Source organism: Balaenoptera physalus (genome assembly GCF_965194825.1).
Source record: "Balaenoptera physalus genome assembly, chromosome: 3".
Lineage (NCBI taxonomy): Eukaryota > Metazoa > Chordata > Mammalia > Artiodactyla > Balaenopteridae > Balaenoptera > Balaenoptera physalus.
Window position 1 is genome coordinate 30,049,941 of NC_138890.1, and position 25,375 is coordinate 30,075,315.

The following is a 25,375-nucleotide window of genomic DNA, read 5'->3' on the forward strand; positions in this document are numbered from 1 at the left end:
AGGTATTTAATGCCACTGAACTGTACACTGAAAAATGCTTAAGATTGTAATTTTTATGTTATGTGTATTTTGCCACAATTTTTTTAACAGTTTGAAAGGGAGAGGGAAAGGAGAGGGAAAGGAGAGGGAAAGGAGAGGGAAAGGAGAGGGAAAGGAGAGGGAAAGGAGAGGGAAGGGAAGGGAAGGGAAGGGAAGGGAAGGGAAGGGAAGGGAAGGGAAGGGAAGGGAAGGGAAGGGAAGGGAAGGGAAGGGAAGGGAAGGGAAGGGAAGGGAAGGGAAGGGAAGGGGAAAGAAATCATTGCTGGATTGTCAGCAAATGGGACTGAAAATAATGCAATTCTTTGTCATCCAGGCACACCCTATCTGGAAACCACCTCCTTTTCCCCTTCCAGGCAACATTTCATTACTGCTTAAAAATTCCCCTAACCCCTTCCCCTGCCCCACCTGGGGCTGACTCAGCCCCTTTCAGTATCTGAACGGCAGGAGCCAGCCTGAAGGTAGTAGACGCTGCCACCTTATCCCGTGTCCTCGGACACCTGGAGTCCCCCAGGACCAACCCTGACCCCATCCATCACTCTAGGACCCCAGTCCTCTCCAACCTCAGGTGCACGGGCCCTAGTCCTGGCTGGCAACCCACGTGAGGTTGGCAGCTTCCAGAAAATGCTTCAGGGCAAGAAGAGGTGGAGTAGCCTGTGGGAACTCTCTGCATGGGCCCCTGTGGGAGAGCCCAGGGCCTGCCTTCTCAGAGGCACAGGAAGGACACAAATGCGGAACACAGAACGAAGCTACGGAGTCGGCTTGCTTCTGCCCCTACGGCCGTCCTCCTCACTGACTCAGCGGAGACGGGCCAGGAATGAGGAAATGTCTCCATCAGCCCTTCCCCTTGCGAAGAGTGGATCCAGTCACTTACTTATTCATGTATTTTGAACTCAACTATTACGTGTGTACATATTTAGGGTTATTATGGTTTTTTTGATGAATTGGCCTATTATTATATTAATTGGCCAGTTTTCTTTTGATTAGTATCTGTATGCTATACCTTTCCCATCCTTTGACTTTTTTTTTTTGTTTTTTTTAACATTGTTAAAAACATTTATTTTTAGTACGGTCTACCGTAAATAAGTCAGTAGAGGTTCCACTCTGCCACGGACACATCTGAGAAGAGCCTGTGTCATCCAACTGGTGAACATCTAAACAATGTCGCATCTCTTATCCCAGCCGGAGTGCACACCTTCCATGTTGTTCCTCTGCATTGACTGCTTCCAAAACCAGATACACAAATAGTCCTTTATCCCCAAAGTAAGCTCAAAACAGTTGGTTCAGGCATTCCAGGATCTGCACCCCTCTTCAATCCCAGGTAAATCACGAGAGGAATAAAGCCCCAGCGGATGGCAAACTGGCCTCCCTTGAAAAGCTGTTGCAGCCTCCGCTTGGCCTCTTTGCTCAGCTTTACCATGGCGATGGCCCAGGCGACACACTTAAGACCCCCCTCCTTTTACCTTTAACCTACCTGTGTATTCACATCAAAGTGAATCTACTGTAGGCAGCCTGTACACTGGAGTTTCGTTTTTTCCCCCCAACCTGACAATATCTGCCTTTTAATTGGTGTGTTTAGTCTGTTTACTTTTAATGAATTATTAATGTAGCTAGATTGAAGTCTACTAATTTACTAGTTGTTGTCTGTCTCATCTGTTTCTTGATTCTCTTTTCCTCCTTTCAAAAAATTTCAATGAAAGTAACACTATCATTATGTTTGCTTTAAACAGTCAATTATCTTTTAAAGAAATTAAGAAAAAAGTTTTAAGTCTTTTATATTTCTGGTGCTCTTAATTTCTCACGTAGATCCACATTTCCACCTGAGAGCATTTTCTTTCCCCCCAAAGAATTTCTTTTGACATTTCTTATTGTGTAAGTCTGCTGGTGAGCATTTCTCTAGGCCTTTATAACTGAAAATAGAGCTTTTGATTTTACCCTCATTTTTTAAGGATACTTTTGTTGATATAGAATTGCAGACTGTTTTTTCTGCCTTTCAGCACCTCAGAGATATTATTCAATTATTTTTTGGCTTGCATCGTTTCTGATAAGTTAGCAATGGTTCTTATTGTTCTACATGCAGTATGTCTTTATCCTCTGGGAGATTTTAAGATTTTCCTCTTTCTCTTTAGTTTTCAGCAAGGTGACTATGATGTATTTCCGTGTGATTTTCCACATGATTATCGTGCTTAGGGTTTGTTGAGCTTCTTGGACCTGTGGGTCAATATTTTTCACCAACTTTGGAACTTTTCAGCCATTACCTCTTCAAATATATTTTCTTTCTCATTCTCTCTCTTTCTCCTTTCCTTTTGGGAATCCAAATGTACCTTCGTTAGATTGATTAACAACATCCCACAGATCACTGAGCTTCTGACCATTTTTTTCCAACTTTTTTTTTTTCCTTTCTGTGCTTCAGTTTGGATAGTTTCTACTGCTCTGACTTCACGTTCAATGATCTTTCTTCCTGCATCATCTGAACTACTGTTAGATCCATCTAGGGAAGTCTTCATCTCAGATACTGTAGTTTTCATCTAGAATTTTTATTTGGTTCCATTTCCCTACTGATTTCTTTTCCTTAAAAATCCTTAAACATATCTATAATAAATATTAGTTCATTTTCTGCTAATTCCAACATCTCTGCCATCCCTGGGTCTGTTTCTACTGTATTTCTTCCTAAGTCTAGTACTTTTTCTAGTGTATGCTAGATACTCTGAACACTAAGCTGTCGAGAATCTGGATTTTATGTTCCTTCTTTGAAGAATGTTAAGTTTTGTTCTGATGGAAGTTCATTATTGGCAGATCAGCTTAATTCTCCTGATGCTCTTTTAAGGTTGGTTGAGCCATGAGGTGAGTTTAATGATGGAAGTCACATGCTAAGAATGGTGGACCAGAAAAGCACAAGGAACCTGGGTCCCTTGAGCCATCACCCTGGCCCTAACTGGCCTGCCTCTTGATTTTTTTTTTTTTTTTTAATGTGCTAAAGAAGTTATACCTTGAAGTTAAGCCATTGTTATTTTTGACTTGGACAACCAGCCGCTAAACACTATTTCTGTTATAATTCCTAAGCATCTACTAAGTAGCAGGCCCTGTGCTAGGTGTTGGGGATAAAGCAATTTATCGGTTAGATGTGGTTCCTGGCATTTTAGAGCTTACAGCCTCGAGCAGGAGATGGCAAATTATGGCCCATAGGCCAAACTCACTCACTGCTTGTTTCATTGGGACAAAGCCATGCCTATTTGTATACATATTATCTATGGCTGCTTTCATGCTATAGAGTTGAATAGTTAAGACAGAGAGGGTATGGTCCACTAGTCCTTTACAGAAAAAAGTTCCTGATCCCTGTTTAGGGCAGCAATCCTCACTCAAATTTTTGGTCTTGGGACACCTTCACACTCTTAAAACCTGAGGACCTCAAGAGTTGTTGTTCATGTGGGTGTTTTTTTTTTTTTTGGCTGCATTGGGTCTTCATTGCTGCACACGAGCTTTCTCTAGTTGTGGCACGTGGGCCCTAGAGTACGCAGGCTTCAGTAATTGTGGCACACGGGCTTTGTCGCTCCACGGCATGTGGGATCTTCCCGGGCCAGGGATCGAACCCGTGTCCCCTGCATTGGCAGGCGGATTCGTAACCACTGCGCCACCAGGGAAGTCCACATGTGGGTTTTGTTGATCAACATTTATCATATTAGAAATGAAAACAGAAAAATTTTTAATATTTATTAATTCCTTTGAAAATAAAAATAATAAACCAATCACATGTTAACATAAATCACATTCTTAAAATTAATTATATTTTCCAAGCCCTCCCCCACAAATTAGTGAGAAGAGTGGCATTATTTTACATTTTTGCAAATCTCTTTAATGAATGGCTTAAAAGAAGACAGCTGAGTCCTAAGAGCTGCTTTTGCATCAGTCTGTTACAAAACTGCATGTCACGTAGCCTCTGGGAAACTCCACAGTCCTCCCATGATAGGTAGAAAGTTAAAAAGGCAGATAATTTCTTAGTATTATTATGAAGTTTGAGTTTGCAGACCTTCTGAGAGAATCTCAGGGGCCTCCAGGGAACACGCTTTGAGAATGGCTAGTCTAGAAGACTCCTCGGCTGACATTAAACAGAAGAAAACATGAGGTCTTAACTAATAACCATTGAACAACTGATTTAAAGAGAAAGAATATTGCTCTGTGAGGGAATATAAACACTGCACCTGGCCCCATTCGGGGAGCAAGGCGATGATCCCTTGAGGAACTGATGTTGAAAGCTGGGCCCTGAGAAGGAGTTAACCAGGTAAAGGCAGGCGAGGGGGAAGCCGCCCTCCCTGCCCCGCCACCGCTTCCTCCAGTATGTTTGCTAAGGAAACTGGGTTAGGCTTTAGAGAAGGATGAGAGATGAGGATTACTTTCCCATGACTCCTTCCCTTGGGCTGAGTGACCAGGTCAGAGATCTGCCCTGGGAAGGACCCAGGGTCCTTCTGACACTCCTGGAATTTCCCCTGGAATTGGGGACAGGGGAACCCTAATCTCTCTCACAGGAGACTAATGACCTACAGATGGGGCACAAGAGGGAGGCCCAAATGCCGAGATGCAGAGGATACAGGCCTGAGGACAGTTCTCCAGGCCGTCAGGATGCAGAGTCCCATGGTGACACACGCAGCAACACAAACCCTTAGCTAAGTGCCTTACTCCAAGGCAATTAGGAGCCATTCCTCATCCAGATGGTTATTTGCTCTAATAGTTATTGGTTGAAGGAACCAGAGAAACTACCTTTGCACTAGATTCCCAGTCCCATTTCCTGGCTGCCAGCTCTACACAAACTCACTCTCGAAACCAGATGCTGCCGAGTTTCAGGGTGGATTTCAGAGGCTGTCACTGCTCGTTTTTTTTTTTTCTTTTTTAATAAATTTATTTATTTATTTATTTATGGCTGCGTTGGGTCTTCGTTGCTGCGTGCGGGCTTTCTCTAGTTGCGGTGAGTGGGGGCTACTCTTCGTTGCGGTCCGCGAGCTTCTCATTGAGGTGGCTTCTCTTGCTGCGGAGCACGGGCTCTAGAGCACGCGGGCTTCAGTAGTTGTGCCACTGCTCTTTTTCCTCCTGACATGCCCAACCTGGGGGTGTGAAAACCTACTGGGTTCAAGCCACCATCTCACCTCAAATTCCCCAGGCTGTTACCCCACTTGAAAAAGACTAGGCAGAGAGGAAAACCATCCCTGGAGGATGGAAGGCAGCAGATTCTACTCTGAGAGTAAAGAAGCCCAGCACTCATCAAACACATATAGCAAGTCTCACACTTCCCATGAGATTTATCTCTATTAGATCACTGAATCCTCCCAGTAGCCCTATGAGGCAGTTTACTTATTACCCCATTTTACAGGTGAGAAGTTGAAGCACAGAGAGATCTTGCAACTGACCCACAGCTGCGGTCAGCAAGGAGTGGAGCCAGCACTAAACCCAGGCAGCACGGCTTCTCAGATTCAGCGCCTTGAACCTTACATTTTACTGCCTTTAGCTTTGAAATGACAGGAGAAGTTCGTTTTTTTAAAAGTATCTGTGTAGATGCTCAACATCACTAATCATCAGGAAAGCGCAAATCAAAACCACGAGATACCATGTCACACCCAATAGGATGGGTACTATGAAAAAAAAACAAAAACAGACAATACTAAGTGTGTTGGTGAAGGTGTGGAGACATTGGAACCCTTGTGCACTGCCGGTGGGAATGGCAAATGGTGCAGCCACTGTGGAAAACGGCGTAGCAGTCCCTCAAAAAATTAAAAATAGAACTACCATATGACACAGCAATTCCACTTCTGGGTGCGTACACAAAGGATGTAAAGGCAGGGGCACAGACAGATAGTTTTACACCCGTGTTTACAGTGGCATTATTCGTGATAATCAAAAGGTGAAAGTGTGTCCGTGAATAAATGAATGGATAAACAAAACATGGTGTAAACATACAATAGAATAGTACTCAGCCTGAAAAAGGAAGGAAATCCTGACACACGCTGCAGCGTGGATGGACCTGGAGGACATTACGCTGAGTGAAAAAAGCTGGTCACAAAAGGACAAATCCTGTATGACGCCACTCATATGAGGTACCTAGAACAGTGAAATTCGTACAGGAAGAAAGTAGAGTGGTGGTTGCCAGGAGATGGGGGAGGGGGAATGGGGAGTGAGTGTTTAACCGGGATAGAGTTTAAGTTTTGCAAGATGAAAAGAGAACTGGAGACAGATGGTGGGGATGGCTGCACAGCAATGGGAATGTACTTAATGCCTCTGAACTGTACACTTAAAAATGGTTAAAATAGACCAGTAGGGCTTCCCTGGTGGCGCCGTGGTTGGGAGTCTGCCTGCCAATGCAGGGGACACGGGTTCGAACCCTGGTCTGGGAAGATCCCACATGCCGCGGAGCAACTGGGCCCGTGAGCCACAATTACTGAGCCTGCGCGTCTGGAGCCTGTGCTCCGCAACAAGAGAGGCCGCGACAGTGAGAGGCCGGCGCACCGCGATGAAGAGTGGCCCCCGCTTACCACAACTGGAGAAAGCCCTCGCACAGAAACGAAGACCCAACACAGCCATAAATAAATAAATAAATAAATTTAAAAAAAAAAAATGGTTAAAATGATACCTTGTATATTATGTATATTTTACCCAATTAAGAATAAATTTTTTAAAAAGTAAACTAAAACAAGTCTCTACATAATAAACCTCAGAATGTTTATTATTATAATTACAGTAGGGGCTTCCCTGGTGGCACAGTAGACAAGAATCCGCCTGCCAATGCAGGGGACACAGGTTCGAGCCCTGGTCTGGGAAGATCCCACATGCTGCAGAGCACCTAAGCCCGTGCGCCACAACTACGGAGCCTGCGCTCTAGAGCCCGCAAGCCACAACTACTGAAGCCCATCCACCTAGAGCCCGTGCTCCGCAACAAGAGAAGCCACCGCAATGAGAAGCCCGCACACCACAATGAAGAGTAGCCCCCGCTCGCCACAACTAGAGAAAGCCTGTGTGCAGCAACGAAGACCGAATGCAGCCAAAAATAAATAAATAATAAATTAAAAATACATATATAATTACAGTAGGCATTATCCTGAATAACAGTCTAATTATTTTAAAAACTGGGGCTGACTACATTTCTGAACTTCTGGATCTGAGAGAACAGATTAAGTGCTGTGGCCTTTCCTTGGTCCGCATGCCAAGCTAAAGAGGTGATCAGCAGGTTTAAACTACTGATTGCTAATCAGAAAGTTTAAAAAAAAAAAATCATTCTTTGTCAAAGAGAACAGGAACAAGGGGCCAATAAGCCCAGGGGTTATACAGTAAAAGCTGGATTATGCAGCGTTAACCAGGCCCTTCCATCTTTTCATCGCTGCGTTCTTGCCTGTGAACACGTCTCCCAAAGCCTGGATTTTCATGACGTCATCGGGCTATTGCATTGCACCGATAACACATCATTCAACGTGGTGTGGCCCCTCACAAAGGCGGGCGGCATCCCTGAATGCAAACGAGGACACTCTGGATCATGAACAATTAGATCTAAACTGTTCCCGTACACTTGCCTCTCCCTCCCCACACAATCCTGCTTCTCTCTCTCTCCAGTGAGCGAGGGTACCAGGAAGACGGGAGAACAGGACTCTTTCTGAAAAGGCCTCTGTGCTCACCTTTCCAAATAGCTGTCGATCCTAGGAGGGCAGGAGGCAAAGAGGGAAATAGGAGAGGAGGTCCCGGGCGGGGAGGGGGGGTGCCTGGGTTCAGTGCCTGGGAACTGACAGGGAGCACGTACCCCGTGGGTGATCACAACCTGCCTGCCGGCCCCCCAACCACGGGGCCACATCTCTCGTCCTCACCGCCCGACAGAGCAGGGTCTGTGGGATCTGACTGCCTGCAGACTCTAGGAAGGAGGCAGGATTCCAGCCACGGCTCCCCGGAGAGCTCGAGAGCTTAACTAATTCTCTAATCAGGACACGCGGACAAAACGCTCTGAGAAATGGTGGAGAAATGGTTCGCAGCGATGTTATATCAACAAGCACCAATGACCTCTAGGAGACAAGGATGTGGCACTGACAAGCACCCGGGGCCGTGGAGTCACAGAGCCCGCAGTAAAACCCAAGCCACTCGCCAACTTGCTGTGTGACCTTGATAAATTCTCTAGCCTCTCTGGGCCTCAGCTGCCTCCTCTGGAAGGCACAAGTGAAACGGTAAATGCATGTAAAATTCCTCAGTAAATGACAGCTGTCACAACCTCCAGCTTGGGGGAGGGGGGTTGCTGCAGCATTGAACAAGATTTTTGAACGTTACCATTTTCTGAATGTGAAATTTTGACCAAATGATAACACCGTACTGTCCTCCTCCTGGAAGGGAAGGAGGAAGGGTAATTTGGGGAGATGAGAAGAGAAAGAGTGGATTCAGAAATGACATCCTTATGAAAAAAATCACGAAAGAGGGCTTCCCTGGTGGCGCAGTGGTTGAGAATCTGCCTGCCAATGCAGGGGACACGGGTTCGAGCCCTGGTCTGGGAAGATCCCACATGCCGCGGAGCAACTGGGCCCGTGAGCCACAACTACTGAGCCTGTGCGTCTGGAGCCTGTGCCCCGCAACAAGAGAGGCCGCGATAGTGAAAGGCCCGCACACCGCAATGAAGAGTGGCCCCCGCTTGCCGCAACTAGAGAAAGCCCTCGCACGAAGCGAAGACCCAACACAGCCAAAAATAAATAAATAAATAAATAAATAAATAAATAAATAAATAAATAAATAAATAATCCTTCCCTTTACTTTAAAAAAAAAAAAAAAAAATCACGAAAGAAACTCAGTAATGACCTTAAAACCTTATAATCCCTGACGCCCTCATGGAATTTCAGCAAATGTCTGAAGGATTCTGACAGAGCCCACATTTAACACTGGCTGCTCCCTTCTCACCAGCTCAATGCGAGAAGCATTTATTTGCTGAGGGCCTACTGTGCCCGGAGCCCTCAGCCGCTCTGCCCTGCCACCTATAATTCAGCCAATCCTCTTTCTCTTCAAAGAACCCAGGAAGCTTCCGACCCTACTTCGGACTGAGAGCAGGTGCCCTCACTCTGACTTCATGCGTTAAGCGGTCAGTCTGTCTCCGGGGCTAAGGTCCCCTGTGGTCACAGCAGTCTGGGCTGACCCTAGAGTCTCAACAGGCCAGGCCTTTCCAAAGTCACCTTGTCCCACGACCCCCGCCCCGTCTACACAGAGAAGCAAGCAAGATCAGAGGAGGCACCCTGGACTTTTGTAAAGCAGGTTTCGGGGCGCTCAAGTTGTTAAGATTAAGGAAATACATTTTGTTTTTCAGAGCGAGGTGATGGGCAGCGTTCTCCAGCTCACAGGCACCTGGCTCTCCCTTCACCAACACGATTAAGGCAGCCTGTCCGGGGGCTTCTCCTATTTTTGCCTGATTTCTGCTGGGTCAACGTTTACCAGTTTGGCAAATGGCAATTCGGAGCCTCACACAGAAAACAGTGGCAGCAATCTCTGAGAAACGCTGGGGGAAAGGACTCTTGGGAGTTTCATGGTCCGATAGCTCTATTCTTTGACTCCTCCTGCCTGACAAGGGGAGGGGGTGTTGAACATTCTAGAGGCCCTGAGTTTGGCGTCAGGCTTGGGGCTGGCGAACCATCCTTGAGCCTTTTTTTCTGCTGGAGTTTTTCCAAAATGTAGATAGAGAGCTAGGCTTCCACTGGGGATGCCTCAGCCCCAAACAGGTGGGCTGTGCCCCAGGCCAGCCAGAGCCCTGGGCTCTCCTTGGGTCCAATACTTGCCCTCTGGCTCCAAAACTTGACCTAAGAGTTCAGAATGACCGAGAGAAGAATTGGAAGGTGGCAGCTTCCTACTGGGAAGCATCTACTTTTCACCCTCTACTCTGCGGCTTCACCATTACCTCTCATCTGCCTTTGCTCGTATTCATTTATTAGTTCTAATTAGGTGCAAAACTTTGGTGCTGGGCCTGGGGAGGCTCGACAGGATGCGTTACCATTCCGTGGAGAACACAGACTGGAAAAAAATGACGACGATGTGGCAGAGCCATGTTAGGAGGGTGCACAGCGGGCCCCCTACATGAGCTGGGACAAAGACAGCTAGGCAGGCTCCTGGGAAGAGGTGGCCCTTTAAGTGGGTGTAGCAGCACAGGGAGGGAGTACCAGCAGGCAGGGCAAGGATCCGGTTTAGGCAAAGGAAAGAAAGTGCCTTGTGGGTAGCGGGAGGAGAGGTTTTTAAGTTTTAAGGTGTATTAGAATCGGCTGGGGGGCAGGTGAAAAATGCAGATTCTGGGAAGCCCCACTGAGATTCTGATTCCGTAGTTTTCAGGTACGGCCCCAGGAATCTGTGTTTTACAAGCTCCATGGGGGAGTAAGGCAGGAGGTAGGCGGATCACACTCTGAGAAACCCTGCTTTGAAGGAGTGGGGGAAAGAAAAAAGCCATTTGTGGCTTTGATGGGATATTGATTTTCCTGGAATGTTCCCAAAGGGACTTTGGACGGCTCACTAATGACTCGTTCTTCAGTCATTTTACATAGACACACATACAACATCCAGCAAACTGGAAATGAATGCAGGGAGGGTGTCGGGGAGCCTCGCTCACACAGTCGGGCTGTCACCGTGTTCCCGGGATGACGCTGGGTGTTATCTCGGGAATGTGTCGGGGGGCAAGGTCCACGCTTATGCGGGGAACGCTGTTCTCAGGTGAACCGGGGCCAGGGAGCAGTGAGGGGAAAGCCCTCTGGCATCCAGCCACACCTCCCCACCGCCCTCATGCCAGGAAGGCGAGGCGGTCCACAGGGCCTCATACACACTTTCCCTCCAGCCTGCAGCTGGCTGCCTGCCCCTCCCGCCCCCGGTCCCCCACCAGGAGCCTGCCCTCTCCTGCCCCAGTGCCACCCCACTCAGGCTGCCCTTGGCTGGGTCCGGGGTTGCGCATGGGGGTCCTGGCTCAGCCGGTCCCAGCCTTGGCCACAGGCACTGTTTCTGTTAGTCCCCTCATGGCGGTACTTCTGCCTTGTTCAAAGCTAGTTCCACGGAGCCTGCCATTTATTTTGCTGGCTCAAGCCTCTGCCTGGGAAGCTTACTGGGGACCCCAGACCTCCTTGTCTTGCTCTTGCCACTGTTCTCTAAGGGCTGGAATCCTGCCTCTGTGATCTCTGCCAGGTGCCCGCCGGGCCACCTCCTCATTCTGTGTTGCAGTTGAGAGACACTGCCCCTGCCACCAAGGGTTCCCATCTTCTGACTGCCCCGTGCACCCCGGAGACCACGTCCTGCCACCGTGGTGGACTTCTACACAGCCTGCATCCGCTCTGACCTCTGGCATCTGACCCCGCTGGTGGGCATGCTGCAGGCTCAGGACCCTGTCTTTTCTCAGCAGGTGTGACCCCCCCCCTTGCAACTGAGCCCTCCCCCACTCCCATCCCCGATCCAGCTTCAATCCCTTATTCCATGTGGGGCTGTGGGAACAGGCTGAGAAGCTCCTTCCCCTTGGTAGTGTTTACACCTGGTTGTAAGAATCCACTGCTTACTGATATTATCTGATATCTATATCGGAGCTGGTTAGAGGCACAGTCAGCTACAGAACAAAAAAACAAAACAGCGCTACGCAGGCATAAGTAGTGTTCGCTGGCCAGGGCTACTCAAACATTAACCTGCAAGGACCACTGGGGATCTTGTTAAAATGCAGTTTCTGATTCAGCGGGTCTGAGGTGGAGCCTGAGATTCTGCATTTCTAACAAGCTCCCAGGCGGTGCTGATGTGCTGGTCCACAGGCCCCACTTCCAGCAGCGAGAGTCAGGGTCACGGAAAGCTTGCCACAGGGGATGAGGCCAAAAGCAGGGCTCAGAATCGAGCATGTGCTCAGCGAGAGTAACCGCCAGGTCCCCTAACTGCCAGAGCATTCAGAACAGTTGACTCTGGAAGTTCTGAGAAAGAACGACCTAGCGATGCCAGCTGCCCACGGCCTCTCCTGAGTGGAGAGCTGCCGTGGTTGGTACATGACCCCTGAGCTCTGTTGTGACTTCTTGTACCAGGTGAATCCAGTTCAAGGCCAGCTCTGTCATCTTTCCAAATCAGCATCTCTCACAAGAATTTGAACTGGGGACACCGGGTTAGCCGTGGCTGCTGAGGCGAAGAGTTACGAGGTCGGCTGGGGTTGTGAAGGTCATATGGGTCACCTGCAAACTAATGTTGTGATGACATCATGACTGTTAGCATTCTTAAGTACTTACTCTGAGTATTGCTCTCGGCTATGTGTCCTAAATAAGAGAATCCACCACGCTATAATTCTCACAATAACTCCTCAAAGTGAACGGCGGTCTAATAGCGTGAGCTCTGGAGCCAGAAAGCCTGAGTTTGAATCTTGGCTTTGCCACTTTCTAGCTGTGTGACCTTGGGCAAATTACTTAGCCTCTCTGTGCCTCCACTTCCTCATCTATAAATGAGGATAGTAACAGTAACTCCCTCAGAAAGTTAGTGTGCCAGTTAATTGAGCTAATAAATATAAAACACTTAGAGCAGGGTTTGGCACCCAATAAAATCTTGGCTATTATTACCCTTCGTCTTATTTATATAGAGTGAGGAAACTGAGGCTCACAGAGATTAAGTAGCTTGCCCAGGGTCACACAGCAAGTTCAAGGCAGAACTAATTCATAACATGGTTTACGAATGTATGAACAAATTTTAGATTTGTTGTAGTCTGTGTGTAGGTTTCAGAGGTAGCAGAAACCATGACATGAGCGGGCCGACAGGAGGGAACAGAGGGACGTACGTGGAGACCGCTATTCTTCACGGCCTCCAGCTGCAGCTCCCGCCATCCTGGCAGTGGGGGCCGCTATGCCCGTCCTTAGATTCCTGTGAAATCTCTAACCTCACAGCAGCCTCTCTTTTCTAGAGCCATGTCATGTGGGCCTCTGTTGCTTTTGACCAGAACAGGCCTGGCTTCAAGTAGATACCCTCCAGCCAGAGCGGCGCAGGAGATGACAGATGAGGGAAGGCCTCGTGGAGCAAGTGGTACCCCACGTGGCCGGTAAGGGAGGTGGGGCGTCAACGTACACAGATGGGCAAAGCTGTTGGTGTGAGACTCGGACTGGATTCAGTTTTAGATTTGTGGTGGTTTGCAGTGCTCGCCTGGACAGAGAAGTGATGTCCAGCCGGAAACTGGAAATAAGCACCTGAGGTTTCAGTGCAGAGCAGGTGGTCGAAGGCCTGGCGACACAGGTCACCACTAGGGAGGAGACTGCACAATGCCTTACTCTCCTGGATAAGAATGACCGCCAGGAAAGGAGGAGAGCTGGCAACACGGTTAGACACTACAGGGAGGTCAAGGAAGATGCCGCCGCAGGTCTCCTGGTGACACTCCTGGAACTTTGCTCAGAGAACGGGGATGGGAGGAGGAGGATGGAGGGTAAGGCAGGAATGGGGGGCGGGGTGTGGGGCGGTGGGTATGGAACCCCTCTGTGTCCCTCAGAGAAAGGGGCATGGGGTAGGACTGAAGGCTTACTCTTGGGGAGAGAGCACCTGAGCACACTCTAGAAACCCATGGATGCCTGAAGAAAGGAAGAGACGTTTTTGAGGTGAGGACCAATAAATAAGTAGGCCAGGTTGTGGAAGAGGCTGAAGGGATTCTAGTCCTGGTCGAGTCTCTAGAATGATTTGCACTTTGAAACAAGTCTATTCCTTGATCAGTACTTCTCAAACCTAGGATGGTATCAAAATCACTCAGTGCTTCTTTTTACAAAGGACTCTGGGTTTCACATAATCCAGAAATTCTGATTATGTTGACCAAAGCCAGGCCTTCCTTGGAATCTGCATTTGAGTAACTCTCTTAGGAATTTCAGATGCATGTGGTTGACCAATCATGCTGCCTTGGGGGAAGAACAGAGCTCCTTGGCCAAAGTTAAGAAAAAAACACTGCCGGGACTTCCCTGTTGGCACAGTGGTTTAGAATCCGCCTGCCAATGCAGGGGACACAGGTTTGAGCCCTGGTCCAGGAAGATTCAACATGCCACGGAGCAACTAAGCCCATGCGCCACAACTACTGAGCCTGCACTCTAGAGCCCGCGAGCCACAACCATTAACCCCTGTGCCTACAGCCCATGCTCCACAACAAGAGAAGCCACCGCAGTGAGAAGCCCGCGCACGGCAACGAAGAGTAGCCCCCGCTCGCCGCAACTAGAGAAAGCCCGGGCGCGTAGCAACGAAGACCCAATGCAGCCAAAAATAAATAAATAAATATATTTTTTTTAAAAAAGAAAGAAAAAGCACTGCTTCCCAGTGTTCATAGCAGTGCTATTTACAATTGCCAAGGTATGGCAACCTAAGTATCCATCAACAGAGGAATGGATAAAGAAAATATGGTCTACATGTACAATGGAATACTACTCGGCCATAAAAAAGAATGAAATTTGCAGCAACATGGATGGACTTGGAGGGCATTATGCTAAGTGAAGTATGTCAGACAGAGAAAGACAAATGCTGTATGATATCACTTATATGTGGAATCAAAAAAATACATCAAAACAGGGAATAAAACAGAAAGAAGCAGACTCACAGACATAGAGAACAAACTACAGGTTACCAGTGGGGAGAGGGAAGGGGAAAGGCACAATATAGGGGCAGGGGATGAAAAAAAAAAAGAGGGTTATTATGAGACTGTATGAAATCACGTGTGTGAAACTTCTGAAAATTGTGAAGCACTACAGAAGTTAAAGAATCTTTCATTCAAAAAAAAAAAAAAGCTAAAAAAAAGAAAATACACTACTTGTTGCCACTACAGTGAGTGCCAGGATCTCCTGACTTGAATTAAGAAAACCTGGTTGAAGAGGTAGAGCAGTGATCACTATAGATGGATCCTACTTAAAGGTAAAAGCAAACAGTTTTTCTCACTACAGAACTTTAAAATTCTATAGCTGGATCTTTGGTGTCATTTACAAGACCTATTATTTTCTAATACAGCATCCTCTTTATTTTCCTAATCTGTAAGTATTTTGTTCATGTTCTTATTATGTGTCCGTAAGCTCTATGAGGAATGATGTCTGTCTTTGGTCACTGCTGAACCCTCTTCTTCGCACAGTTCCCACCAGGAACCAAACACACAAAAGGTGATGGCATTCTTCGTTTTCGATTCTACCCAACACGCAACAGAAGTGGAAGGTAATTTGTGCACGGCTAGAGCCACTTCAGATCTGAGATGACCCAATTGACTTCTAGTGAACCCAAACAAACATCCTGAAGGATGTGCCACTGGGCAAGCAAGAATGCTGCAGTCCAAGCCCACATGCCATTCAGACACCAAAGCATCCGAAGGGAATTTGATTCCTGCTAAGTCTTTCATGCCAAAGTAACAAGAGATGGGGCTACCTTGAGCACAACAGTCTACAAGGAGGGTGAAACAAAGATGTTGATCACCACCAGGACAGGGGAATGTGGTCTAGGAAAGTGATCCTTGGAGGAATTTTGAAAAACTGACTGTACTCAGAAAAAGAGCTCACTCACCCTGCTCACTGAGAGAGGGACATCTCCGAAAACAGGAGCAGAGCAAACAGAAAGGTCTAGCTATCCAGACAGACCCTGAGCAACTGAGCGCAGTTGCTACTCAAGGAATCACAGTAGTGAAAGGAGCTATGGTCTGAATTACCAGAACAAATTCAGTACTGCTGCTCTCCTTGACAGCCTAGCCTGGCCTGGCCTTCAGGGTGCATTGTGGCGGCAGAGAAAGTGGCATCCCAGTTCTGCCACTTATTAGCTGTGCCATCACTGGCAAGTTCTCAACTGCCTGAGCCTCAGTTTCCCCAGCAGCAGAATGGAGATGGTAACGGTTCTCACCTCGCAGGGTTGCTAGGAGAATTAAATTGGAAAATGCACTCAAAGCACTCAGCTCAGATCTTTGCACCATCTAGAGTCTCAGTAAGTGTTGGCTATGATGAGCTCTTATCCACCGGCCACGATCTACACGGTGACAACATCTGCATTCCCCACTCCCTTGGAGTCTCGAGGACTCAGACGTGTGCATGAAATCCAGACCGACATCTGCTGGGGACAGACAGCAGCTGCCCACCCCCCAGGCCTACAACTCCAAAATAGCTTAGACCAATTTATTTAAAAGCATTACTCCTGCAATGCGAGTTGAAAGATTTTCACATTAAGGCAAAGATGAGCCCAAATCAATTTGATACTTAACGCATCAGGAAAGAAATAGCAAGATAGATCTAGAAGAGGGGAAATTACCAAACTGCAAGGTGCCTGATATCCCTCAAATATCTCCTTCTCCCCCCCCGCCCATAGCTATTTTTTAATACTTCCTGAATCATCTTCATTCAGTTTTCCATGTGGAACTGTGTAACTCTTAAATTTTAAAGCCCTTTACAAGGTACTTTCGCATAATCTCATTCAAACTCTACAAGCATTTTGAGGAAAGGAGGTATTTACCTACAGTCGTGGTTCTCCAATGTGGCTGTATTCCAGAGCCAACTGGGGAGATTCTAGAAATCCCATGCCCAGGCCATACCCCAGACCAATGAAACCAGATTCTCTGGGAGTTGGGAAGGCATGGGTATTTTTAGCACTCCCCCTCTGCTGAATCCGATGTGCAACTGAACTTGAGAATCACTGACTGATCCTATTGTCCCCGAGATCCAGACACAGACTCCTATACTCCATTGTGGAAAGGACACCAAAGGTCATTATTCCCCCATCATAGAGCAATGAAGACTAGGGCTCAGGAAGGCCAAGGGACTTGCTGCTACGAGGAAGGGCCAGAAACAGAATCCCAAACTCCCAACTGGGAGCAGCCATTTCCTGGCTTGGTGCAGTCCTACTGTGTGCCAGCCACTGAGCTGCCTATTAACAAGAATGGAGAGGATGCGGGTAGTCACGCTGTCCTACTACAGCCTAAGGTTTCATGGAGCCCAGGCGAGGGAGATGGGGAAGGCCTTTTTACACTTCACTTGTGAGCTGAATCTTGATGCAAAGATGTTAAGTGATGGTGAGGCCTGGTGAAAGAAGTGCGGAGGTCCCGCTTGGACAATAAGGGTTTGGGGATTGATCATAAAATGTTCTCAAGCCGATGAAGACCATTTCAACGGGCTGCATCGACCTGTGCTTGGAAGGCTCTTCAAACCTGGCCAGTTTTTGCCTGCGACCACTCACAAAATACCTTACGTCATTCTAGCTGCAAACATTTGGCCAGTAGTTCCCAGACTTGAGGGGGCAGCAGAGTCACCTGGGATGCTCCTTAAAAGACAGCTCTCAAGGCTCCACCCCCCCAGAGTGTCTGATTAGTAGGTCTGAGGTGGGACAGGAGAGTCTGCAGGTCTAACAACTTCCCAGGTGAAGCTGATGTCCTGGTTTGGGACCACATTTTGAGAACCACTCAGGCCTGGCGACCAGTTAGGAGGCTGAAGAAACACCCAGGGTCCTCCACCTGCGGCCAGCAAATATTTGTTCTATATCAGCAGTGGAAATAAACCACTCAGGCTGGTTTGAAATTTTTTGAGCTATTAAGATACCGCTTAATAGTCCCGTCTAGCAAAAGTCTTTGTTGTCTGGGAAGATGTGTATCTGCTTAAGTATGATCCATTTTTCCAGAGAAATGAGAAGAAAGAGGTTTATGTCCAAAAAAATTCGGGTGCTCAAAAGATACGAACTGAGCAGAAACTACAGAACTATAGATGAAGCTATCAAGGAGGCCTTCATCTCTGTCGTTAGAACTGTCCAGACAGCGGAACTTAAATATAATGAGAGACCTCGAATTTCATTCTGGCTTACGAGGTAGCTTCTAATTTATTCCCATTCTGCCAGTGAAGAAACTGAGGCTCAGGAGGCTTTAAGTAGCTTAAACAAGGTCAGAGAACTAGCCAGTGACAAGGCTGAGGATGTACATTCCAAGTCACGGTCAAGGGGAAAAGGCCTCCCTAGAGGGCTGTTGTGAGGATTCTGAGAGGAGAGCCTTGCCTCTTCGCCACACCTCGCCTGCGCTTCCTAGACTCGAAGTAAGACTGGGTTAGGGGTGAAGGAGCCCAGCGCCCCTTCCTCTGAAGAGCGGGCTCGGCACAGGTCTCCTGGCTCAGCATCAGGGAGAAACAGGGAAGACCCTCTGTTCCTCTCTGTGACCATGGATCAGGGAGAAACAGGGAGTGCCCTCTGTTCCTCTCTGTGACCATGGATGCATAACTCCACACATTCTAATGTAAAGAGAATTTCCTTCTGGCTTCTGGGATCTGCTCAGACCTCCTGCTTCCCCGTCCTTTATTTCACAATGCGGGAGCAAACCCGACTGCATTTTGCCACCAGTCAGGCTCTGGGTCAGCAAAAGAACTAGAACAAAATTGCTCATAGCAATCACAGCGAGGCAGTTAAACAGTGCTTGCTCCTAAAGTCACTTCCTTTAGCTTGCTTAGCATAAGAGGGAGGGCCAAGTTACCTCACCTGCCTTCTTCAGTCCCCTGTCTGTAAAACAGCCATGAGAGGGTTCCCCCCGACTCCCCTACCCCACCCTAACCCCCAATCCTCCCAGGTTATTGCGAGGATTCAATAAATCAACTGTTAGCGGTCTGCAAAGCAACAGGGCACAAACCAGCAGCATCACGCGCTGGAAACACCAACTTCCAAGCCCCACGGCAGTCCTACTGACACAAACTGGGTGGGAGTGAGCAGGTGGGACCGGGCTTAACAAATCCTCCACGTGATTCTGACGCTTCCCCAAGTTTGACAATCACTGCTCTAGAATGTAAGATACATGAGGACAGGATTTTTGATGGCTTAATCACTTCCAAATCCCCAGTGCTGGAACAATGCCTGGCATATTACAGACACTCTATTCATTTACGGGCAGTCAATAAATATTTCTAAGTTGAGTCCAGATGAAAGAGGAGAGGAAATAAACCAAGGTTCAGAGAGCCTGACATTTCCATTTGCACAGTTTGATGACTGTCTCTCACTAATTTGTAGTAAATGTTATGAGTTGGAGACTGTCTTATGTCACCCTTGCATTCCCAGCACTTAGCCCGGTGCCCAGCTCATCCTAACAGGCTCTGGGTAACACCCTAGGGAAGGCGCAAAGGTCTCTCAGATCCAAAGCCCAAGTCCACACAGCAACTACCAACAGGTGTCCTAGACAGGGCCATCCCTCCAGCTTCCTAAGATGGGTCAAAGAATTCTAGCAAATACCAAGCCCCCAGTCAGAATGTAATTTATCTGTTTAACTGTTTGCCCATCTCCCTTGCCCGAGGGTACACCCCATTGTAGCAGGGACTTTGCTCTGATCCTTGGTTAGGGCAACGGAGCCTGAAGCCCAGTAGGCACTCAATAAATACCTGCTGAATGAATGGCCAACCCCTGGCTGGGTGGGACACGATAAACACCAATGTCCTTCTGCACCACCTCCTCCACGCTAAAATCAGCAGGTTCTCAAACAGCTCTCCAACAGGGCACAGGGAAGCACGAGTGAAGGGCCAGGATATCAGAGCAGTTACCAATGAATTTCAGAGACCTCCAGTTCCCACAGCAGCCGTTTTCACTCAGCCATGACCACTGCAACTCATTATCCCTGCTTCGCACACCGCCCTGGTGCCAGCTCCCTGGCAAGAGTCACTTTACTTCAGAAATTCCAAACAAGGGCTTGCCTCTGATAAGACTACTGGGAAAAGAATTTATTGGTTTATTTACACAATGAGTGCCCCAAGGTGGTTTGCAAACTCTGATGTCAACGTGGCTCAGGTGAGCCCTGCTTCAGCAGGAAAAAACTTGAGTTGGCAAGGAAGGGACAATGGTTCTTGTTTCTCTACCAAGGCAAAGAAGGGTAAACTAGCCTAACTAGTCACAGCTCCCATTTGAAAGCCTGGTGTGTACCAGGCACTGGGTAAGACCCACCATGGCTGAGGTCCTTTCATCTCCCCACAACCCTCGGTGGTAGGTAGGTCCTACGCTTACCTGTGTTTTACACAGTAAAGAAGGGACTTGTTCAAGGTGACTTACTATATGTAAATGACAGAGACAGGACTTGACTTGGTGGCCTCTGGAGATCATTATGAAGGCCTTATCTACTGCAGGGAACAGTGTGGTATGTCAAACCAATGTTCGGCTGGAACCACACAAACATTTTCCTCCACAGTGAGCAAGGTATATATGCTGATAGATGTGTTGGTTATTTCTCTGTAGTTACAAAGGTCCCTTTTCCTTTGCTCCCTTCCCCTCTTCCCTTCCTCTCTCCAAATTCGCTGAAAAAGACTGCAGTTGTGCAAAGAGTAAGGCTTTGAAATCAGAAGAACCTAGATTCAGATTCCAACTCTGCCCCTTTCTACCTCTATGACCTTGAGTTTGTCACTTGGCCGTTCTTAACCTCAGTTTCCTCATCTGCAAAACGCCAGAAAAATACCATGAGCAACAAACTGTGTTTGGTCCATGCCAGCTACTGGATAAAGATGACTAAATATAACTATTAGCATCATGATCACCAGAGGCCAGTTATGGTTTTCACTGTTAGTGATACAAATGCACGTGTAAGAGATTCCTGGACCACACAACGCCATGCTCACAGAGCCCTAACTATCCAGGAAAAGCCACGACAGATGTAGGGTTGGAAGGCTGTCCCAGGGTCATCTCATCCTAGCAGCCACCTGATGCCTGGATCTTGATACTTTATCCTTCCAAGTCAGGTATCAGTCAGTGGATCCTAAGGGCATCCCAGAGACAAATCAAACAAGTAACCGCCACTGGGCGGGGAGGAAGCCAGCATGGGGACAGCCCTGCTGCCACCAAACCAAGCCCGGCAACAGCAGGCAGCCGGCTGGGGAAAGTCAGCAGCTGCCGTTGGCCTGGTGTCCTGGCTGCCGGAGAGTGATGAATGGAGCAGGAGAAGAAAAAAGCCAACAAAGGTGTCCCTAATCTTGATGCAGCTTTTTTTTTTTTTTTTTCTGGCCGACCATTGAACGAGAACTTAAGCCTCGGTCCTTTTTCTTTGGCAGACATTTGAAACTGAAAGATCCCATTTCTCTCTAATGGTGAGATGTCATGGGTAGAAGCATTGAAGAGGCAATGGGGGTGGAGGTAACCCACTGCACTTGTCCTTTTCTCCCCTCCTCCCTGCTCTCTCTACTCCACTCCCTCTCCCCTGTCTAGCATCTTTATAGAATGTTCTACATTCCCCCCACACAACAACAGTGAACGCCCCCCTTTATTTTGGCAGGAGCTTTTCTGCTCAGGAGCCGGAGGCTTAATGGCCCGCTGGTGAAGGTTAAATAACAAAACGCCACTGTATCCAGTTTCTGAATGTTCTCTTCTTTTATCTCACTCTGAAACAGGGATTCAGGGCAGCCGAGAAGCTTGTCAGTAGCAGTAACTAGAGCCTTTACCTGTTCCACCTAAAGGTGTGTGGCCGGCTGGCCCCTCAGTGCTGGGAGAGGCACGGCATGCATTTTTCACCCAGACTCAGCCCCAATCCAGCCCTCAGCCCTGTCCAAGTGGAAGTACTAGGAGATGCTACCCAGGCCATTTCTCCAAGAGGAGTGGGTTTCTCTTATCCAGGGCCCCTCGCTGAGCCAGGGGCTGATCCCCGCAGCCTGGAAGCAGACGTGGCTGGAGACACTCAGCACAGACAGCTGACTGCAGTGAAGTTGGCACCCCCTGCAAATGCTGCCAAAACCTGACTGAGGCTTCCTGTATCCAGAGAGTTCTGCAGCAGCACGCCGGCCACCTTCCAACTCCCACTTATTCTAGCCTCGTCTCTCCTTATGTGCACCTGAGCTTGGCGTTCCAACCTTCCCAGTAACCAAGGCAACCTGATTCGCTTCTCTTCAAAAGGGCAGTGTTGCACAGCTCCCAGGGATCCCAGGGGAGTGGGGAATCAGGTCAGTTTGGCGAGGGCAAGAGCGGGAGGGGTGGTGACAGGGAGGCGCTGCCTTGGCTACTAAGTCCCTGGCCTTTGGGAGCATTTACCCGAGAGACTTGGGAACGACTTTGAACTCTCTCCACACACCGCATCCTTCAGAGTTTCTCTGACTCCTTCTCTGTTCTTTCCCTCCCTCCCTCCCAGAGCTCTGGTTAGCTGGCTGCTCCCGGAAGGTAGACTTTGTGCCCGATAGTCTCCTAAGCTGCCATGTGGATCTCACTGGCTTCTCTGATTAAGCCTCCTTGGCAACATCTTTCCCGGAGATCCACAGCAGGCTTGCCTCATTTTAGGAGTAAATGGTAACTTTCCAGCCCAGCTTGTCAACAGGGCATCTGGAGCCCTGAGATGGCAATAGCTAATTCGAGTGTGGATTCAGGAGTTCAACCAGCTGGGCCCCAATCCTGGGTGCATCACTTACTGGTGGTGACCTTGAGCAAATATAAATTCTTAACCTTTCTAAATTGCTGTTTCCTTTTCTGAGGATGGAGAAAATAACAGTATTTACCTTACATGGTTGGCAAAAGGATTAAATGAGATCATAATATAAAACACTTGGTGTGCTGCACAGAATACATATTAGGAGACTTAGCATTTATTATTATTTTATTCATTTGTGGGTTCCAGTGCCTCTTATTTCTTCCTGTCAGCTAGACTAGTGCTTTTTAACCTTATTTCTTTCTTAATGAATGACGTAAGATATTCCCATGCATTGCAGACTCCCATGAAATATGTAGATCATAAATTCAAGCCTTGGAAGGAGAAGAAAAACCCTCTAATAATTGTAAAGGCCCAAGCTAAAGGTATTAGTGGATCATTAAAAGCAGAAGCATGGAGAATAGAGGCTTTGGGTAAATTCCCTGGCAGGCTGGTTATAATTCCCACTTAAGAAAGCTTGTCAGAATGTAAATTGGTGGAAAGTGACATTAGTCCGACAATAACCTTAAATCTATTTAAATTGATTATAAAAACAGTAATGCACTTGCAATTGCTGGTACTTTAACTGGTCAACATATAACACATTCCTATGACACGACTCAGAAATGATTGCAATGCTATGAAAGAAACTTGCTGGTCTGCATAGTCAAAAAGGATTACAAAGAATAAACCACAAGCATAAAATATTCTCAAATTATTACCATGGATGAGAAGAAACTGGGTCTGATTTTTAGGGAAAAGTTTACATAAAAGAAAGAAGAAAGGAGACCTCTACTAGAGACTCAAGGTTGACATTTGCTGTGTGACCTTGGGCAAGTCACCAGTCTCTGAGTCTGTTTCATCAGTGAAATGAGAGGGCTGGATTACATGACCAGAAAGGTCCATTCCAGCTGCAAACTGCTACAGAGCTGGATGGAGACTCAGTCTCCATTTGACTTAAGTATTTCCTAAGTACTTCCTAGTAAAAGTCAAAAGGTTTGGCATTCCCAAGTGTCTCCTGTATGTTAGGTTCTGTGCCAGCTGCCCTACGTGATTTAACTTATTTCATGCTCATAATGGCCCTTGACAGCTTATGCGCATCACCCCATCCTAGAGAAGACAAAATCAAGGCTCAGAGAGAATATGTAACTTGCCAAGGTCACTCAGGCAGCAAGCAGCCGATCCAAGATGCCAGGATTCAAAGACTCAACCTCTTTCCATTTTCTACACCACTCGCTGGATAACCATGGCCTGGCCACACCAGAATGGCAGCAGGTTAACTGAAATCATGCCTGTCCTGGCTCCATTCCCCAAGGCCAGATTCCTTAGGCAGTGGAGCAGAGATCTTAATTCAGCAACGGATTCCATCCAGCTGAGTGGTTAGAAATTTGGGTTCTGGAGCCGGCATGCCTGGCATTCCCATCTCAGCTCCTCAGAAGCTGAGTGGCTTTCCCCAAACTCAGCCCCCCTGAGCCTCGGGTTTCTCAGGCAGATAACCTATTCCCAGGGTATTTAGGGGGATTAAAAGAAGTTACCCATGTAAATCTCTGGCAGCAGACTACCTGAATATAGTAAATGCTCAATCATTATGTCCTACCTAGCTAAACAGGAGGGCATACAGGTAGTGACGAACAGTTTTTAAGTTAATCTCTGGCAGGGGTTATGAACCCGGGGTCTACAAACTCCCTGAAATTATGTGCCAAAAGCCGTGTTCATGCTTTTCTTCAGGAAACACCCTTAACCTTTGTCAGATTCTTATAAGGGTCTGTGACCAGAAGGAGATTAAGATCTTTTGCCTGCTGTAGACCCAACGTCGTACACTATGAATCATTCCTGAAATAACAGCGTTGGCAAAAATTCCCCCTCAAATCATGAGAGAAGTTGCTGGGTTCTCTCAACATGGCCTCCCAGACACGTGGACCTCTAGCACTGATCACACAGCCCCAGAAACTGTGCCCACAGAGCTCCCAGGTGGTTCCAAGAAGAAGGTCAGAAGACAAACCCCCCAATGAGCAGGAATTAGGCTTCAGGAACCTTCCCCGGCAGGGCCAGTTCCAACAATCCATTCTTCCTCCGGAGAACAATCAGTGTGTTTGTTGTTGCATACCTCTAAGTTAAATATACCCGGAATGCTGGCTCTTTGCTGGAAGCTCCCAGAAGCACCCGGGGTTACTCTGCTAAAGGCACGCTGCTCCGCGGCCCGATCTGCAGCACCTGATTCCCCACAGACCTGTCACCTTCTCAGACCAGCCTTGCCTCGGGAGGAGCCCGTGGTGCCGTTGGAGCCTTTGGCCCAGTAGGCAGGGCCCGAGCTGCCCACTGGCCCCTCTCCGGTTGTTGGGACAACCGTCCTCAGGAATTTCGGCCTCCCAGTCTTCCCCTGGGTGAGAAGGGGAGAGAGTTGGCAAGGCTGCCCGCAGCTCTTCCAACCCCCTGGTGAAAGGGGAAGCTGAAAACTGGATTCCCTACCCCCAGCAGCCTCCAAGCCGGACAGCACACAAAACAGCTCAGGCCCAGAGAGAGGAATGTGCCAGGACATTCTTCAGGCTTGGTAACCCGAGACGCTATTCTGTTCTCTGCGGCTAAGAAATCACTTTTCTGACTGAAGGACCGTTTGACTTACTTCTTTTAAATTCAGGGGAATGGACAGGTGTATCTCCTTGATTCAGATAAGGAAAAAAACCAAGACAAATGGGCGCGCGTGCACGCACGCACACACACACACACACTCAAGGAGCAGAATCTTTTTTGTTTTTTAATTTTTTTATGTGATATTTTGTTTCATAGCATTAACCAGCTGCAGAGATGTAACTGCCTTGGCAGAATTTCTCTCCCCTAACCTCACCACCCCAAAGAAGCCTGGCGCTTTTCAGCCTTGTTAAATTTTCTCCTCCTCCTTTCAGCCCCCTCACCCTCCTGCCTACCGCCCCCCCCCCCCAATTCTGCCACGGAGTCAGGAGGGATAAGGCGAGGCCAAACCCGAATCAGTGAAATCCTATCTGAGAACTGGCAGGGGGCTTAGAGACCACCTCATCAACCTTCTTCTCT

At 47.9% G+C, this 25,375-nt stretch overlaps 1 protein-coding gene and 1 pseudogene across 3 annotated transcripts in view; both read right to left on the reverse strand.

Moving 5' to 3' along the window:
- Positions 1-25,375, reverse strand: part of WWC1 (WW and C2 domain containing 1) — a 149,933-nt gene that overhangs the window by 121,312 nt on the left and 3,246 nt on the right. The window lies entirely within an intron of this gene.
- LOC309658232 (mitochondrial import receptor subunit TOM7 homolog pseudogene) lies at positions 1,001-6,305 on the reverse strand (annotated as a pseudogene). Its single transcript has one exon. The product of its transcript is annotated as a mitochondrial import receptor subunit TOM7 homolog pseudogene (transcript).